This window comes from Sinocyclocheilus rhinocerous, unplaced genomic scaffold, assembly GCF_001515625.1.
Source record: "Sinocyclocheilus rhinocerous isolate Xijiao unplaced genomic scaffold, SAMN03320098_v1.1 scaffold529, whole genome shotgun sequence".
NCBI lineage: Eukaryota > Metazoa > Chordata > Actinopteri > Cypriniformes > Cyprinidae > Sinocyclocheilus > Sinocyclocheilus rhinocerous.
Window position 1 is genome coordinate 12,092 of NW_015635521.1, and position 4,186 is coordinate 16,277.

The window sequence follows — 4,186 nt, forward strand, 5'->3', positions numbered from 1 at the left end:
TCATTTTAGAGCTAATAACAGAGGCTTGAGCCATTGATATGCAGGCTAACATAGTTATTAATGCAGTCTAACGCAGTTATTAGAGAGAGCGAGAGGGAGAGAGAGATTAAGTGCATGTGAATACTTGCGTCTGTGCATCTCTCAGCAGTATTCAGCAGCAGCGTCTACTAATAGCGAATCTTTAAGTTGAACTGCTTCAAAAACCTCGCTACTGAGAAACGCGAAACTATTTTATTGATAAAGTCGCGGGGCAGCCGCAGCTCTGACAACAAGTTTCTGTCCGCGTTTGTGCGCAAGTGCGTGTCTGTACTGTGTGTGCGTCTGTGAGAGAGAACGGGAGAAAGAAAAGTGATTTCTGTACATAAAAAAGGTTGAAGACATGGAAATAGTTTGTCATTTTTACCCTATTGTTTGTTATATTTATTTGCTCAATGTTTTCTTGGGGTTTTGGTTCTTTTACTGTTGTAGATATCCCCATAGTATAACAAAAATATTATATATCTCTTCATTGTGTTTGGGCCCCCCCCTGGACGAGCAAGCATAGGCACGTGCCTAGAATGCCTATGCATAAATCCGGCCCTGAGTCCATTACAGTAATAGTAAAATCCTAACTGCTTTAAAAAAAGTGGTTCTTTATTTTAATATAAAATAATCGCATTCTTCACTGTCATTATTATTTTACAGTAATAAAATTTAAGCAAGATCATTTATTAGAAAATAAAAGAGAAAATATATCTAGAAAATCAGAATTGTCATTAAATTTGCTTTGTAAATCAGAAGAGAGAAAAGGAGTGGACAGACGGAATATGTGTTGGTTTTAGTAAACCAGTATTTGAGTAATCAAATCACGTTATGCTCTTCGAGCCACATGGATTAGCACATTGTTGATATAGTCTATGCTACCAGGCACTCTATTCTTACAGAACTGAGAGATGATTGTGAGACCCTGTGAGTTCTGAGCTGTGTGTATGAAGTTGTGCAGTGTGTTGTAATTTTTCTTCTTCAGTAGGATGAAGGGTGAAGGTGGAAAGTGATGCTGATTAGAGAACAACTTACTCCATTCCTCCAGGCTTGGCTGTATTTGGGCCAATGCACATGTGTGTGTGTGTGTCTCCATTGTGTATTTGGGACAACAGTCCCCTATGAGTGTATAAATGTGTCTGTGTGTATGTAGTGTGAGTTATTGAGTTAGTTTGACCATATCAGTCTCCTCTGATCTGTCCTTGATCCAACACAACTACAGAGAGACTAATTATAAAGCCAGACAGAGAATATATAAAGATTAAGACTTTTGGCATTACTAAAAATATATGCTAGGCCGTTTTAATTGCTGTTTGTTTAATAGAAAATCATATAGTATCAATATAATGCTCCATTTCCTTCCTAAAAGGGGAAAAAACAAACAAACAAAAACATTTTTTTTTTTGCAGGAGAACTGTGAATATGAAATTTGGCATGTAAAAAAATAAGATTTATCATGTAAACATGACTGTGCTTTTCTTTGCTGTTCTCTAAGATACAAAATAATACATATTTCCATAACAAAACAAAATGATTGTCAATATTTTGTACAATAAAATCACAGACATTTTGGCAAAATAGTTTTACAAAAGGGCAATGCCAAAACAAATGTACCACAGTTTCAGGGCAACTGACACAAAAGGAGCAACTAAAATCAATATCAGATTTAAATTTTACCAAATAATATTTGGCTGGGTAAATCCTGTGTATAAATCAAATAACTCCAGGTCGATAGATGGCAGTAGTGTGGCCCATAAATATCTATGGTGTGGCCGGTGTCAATGCGTGGCTTTCCGGCGGAAATTTTCACCAGAGACTTCCGTTTCCGTTTCGCCGCTGGAAAACGTTTAGCGTACACCGTGGGTGTAGAGAAGTCTAGAAACATTTCAGAATATTTTGTAGCCTTAAATAACTAGCGGGTTATCTTTATCAACGTAATTTGGTGTGGCGGACGAAAAAACGGGAATTAAATAGTAACGAAGAAACTTTATGCCGCTGTAAAACAGCTGAATAAAGTGAGAGGTAAGTGTTTATGTTGAGGTTCGATTCGTTTGCTATGGAAACCCTTCTTTAAAACATCATGGTAATCATAACATCTGTCAAAATGTTATAGATGCTACAGTTATAGTTGTTACTGTAATCAAATGTAGCAATTTGGTAACCACGACTGTTATAATCAAAGTATTACACTAAATAAATTTTGAGGCGTAGCACTAACTATAGTAGGGTTTCCGCGGGTCTTAAAACGTCTTAAATTTAGTTGTATCAAATTTAAGGCCTTAAAAAGTCTTAAATTGTACAAGAAAGTCTTAATTATGATGTCAAGATGTCTTAATGGGACGGAAAGACCAGAATTGCGATATGGCTCAGTGTTTCCCCTAGGTTTACGGCTTTGGGGGGACTCCTGTGTTTTTTCTGGAATCCTTTTTAATGGTTAAATTTAATTTTATTAGTCAAAAAGCATGTCTAATTAATTAAAATCATGAAACTTAAACAATTTAACATCAATTTATTAAAAGTTTAACAAAAATTGCATGTTTAGGGCCCTATGAAATGTTTTATTTTTTCCAACCTTATGTTTTATTGTTACCAAATTCTGTGTTTTAGCATGTCTAATTAACTTTTGACTCGTCTGTTTTATTAAAAATGGGTTAAAGGCTGAAATGTAAAGTTTATAATTTTATAGATTATGCTTTTTACAGTTTAATATGGTACTATAGACATTGCCCAACCCCGCTCATATGGTATTAATTTTATTTGTGCAGGTCTTAAAGGGTTACTTCACCCAAAAATGAAAATTAGGCTGTGTTTTACTCACCCCAGAGCCCCTCAGAGGTGACGCACGCGGAAACTCAGCGGAGAGATCAAAAAACTACGGTCACTAATTACAAGTACAAAACGAGGATTTGTAAAGAAGAATGTCGGAGGATTTCGATATAAGCCAAACGTTCAAAAAGAACTGATACACACACTGAAAACATTTCAATAAGTTTTATATTTGAAAATCAACAAACAACAAATTAAATTAGCAGCTATATGCACTTTTTTTTAGCATAAACATTAAATTAACATTAACATGAAGCCCTAATAATAATAATAAATCACTTATTTATGTATATATATATATATGTATATACATACAAACAATGTGATTTCCGTTTGTGATCATGTGATCTTCGGTTAGGAGATCTTGTGATGCTTTTTAAAGCAAAGTTGGGGTTGCGTCCTCGATTAAATTGCCTTCAGTACTCTTGTAAAAGCCAAAATACGACCAGACCACCGATTTGGTTCTCTTAGATGGCTATGATGATAAAATTTTAAACGATAATACTAACAGTCAGGGCATTTTTATCGTGATTTATCGTGAAACCGGTAATCGTTCCATCCCTACACGAGACTCACCGGCGCATGCACAAGGCTGAACTCCAACGTCATTAGCCCGGAGCTGCTTCCGTGTACTGTTGGCGCAAGCTACATTAAAGTGATTATTACGTTTTGAATATAGATATTTTTCTTACAAAAACGCATCGATTCGCTACAGGAGGCCTTTGTTCAGAGCCGTGTGAGACGCTTTTTATTTAAGTTCTTTTGGACTGATCATGCAACACCCGCTGAGTGGCATTAAACAGCTTGAAAGATCAAAGAAATTTTTTTATATAACTCCGACTGGATTCGTCTGAAAGAAGAAAGTCATACACCTAGGATGGCTCTGGGGTGAGTAAAACAGCCTAATTTTCATTTTTGGGGGAACTAACCCTTTAAAAAGGTCTTAAATTTGAGCTTAAAAATCCTTTTTTCTGGACTCCTTTTTAATGGTTAAATTAAATTGTATTAATCAAAAAGCATGTCTAATTAATTAAAATCATGAAACTTAAACAGTTTAACATCAATTTATTAAAAGTTTAACAAAAATTACATGTTTAGGGCCCAATTTTTAAATTTTTTTCCAACCTTGTTTTATTGTTACCAAATTCTGTGTTTTAGCATGTCTAATTATTTGAAAGCATAAAAACAAGTTTAATTTATTCTTACAATAGCCTTATGATTTTTTTGCTCAGAAATTCTGTGTTGTGTATTTACATTTTGTTTTAAGGCATAAAAAATTTAATTTATTTTTTAATTAATAAAAATTAAACAAATTTTATTTTTTGGAAAATAAAGGTAA

General features: G+C 34.3%; 1 protein-coding gene across 1 annotated transcript in view; it reads left to right on the top strand.

Moving 5' to 3' along the window:
* Positions 1–1,824: 1,824 nt before the first annotated feature.
* Positions 1,825–4,186, top strand: part of prpf3 (PRP3 pre-mRNA processing factor 3 homolog (yeast)) — a 26,821-nt gene continuing 24,459 nt past the window's right edge. The window contains exon 1 of the mRNA XM_016561336.1: positions 1,825–2,043. The gene's annotated coding sequence lies outside the window, so the exon portion shown is untranslated. The remainder of the gene's footprint in view (positions 2,044–4,186) is intronic.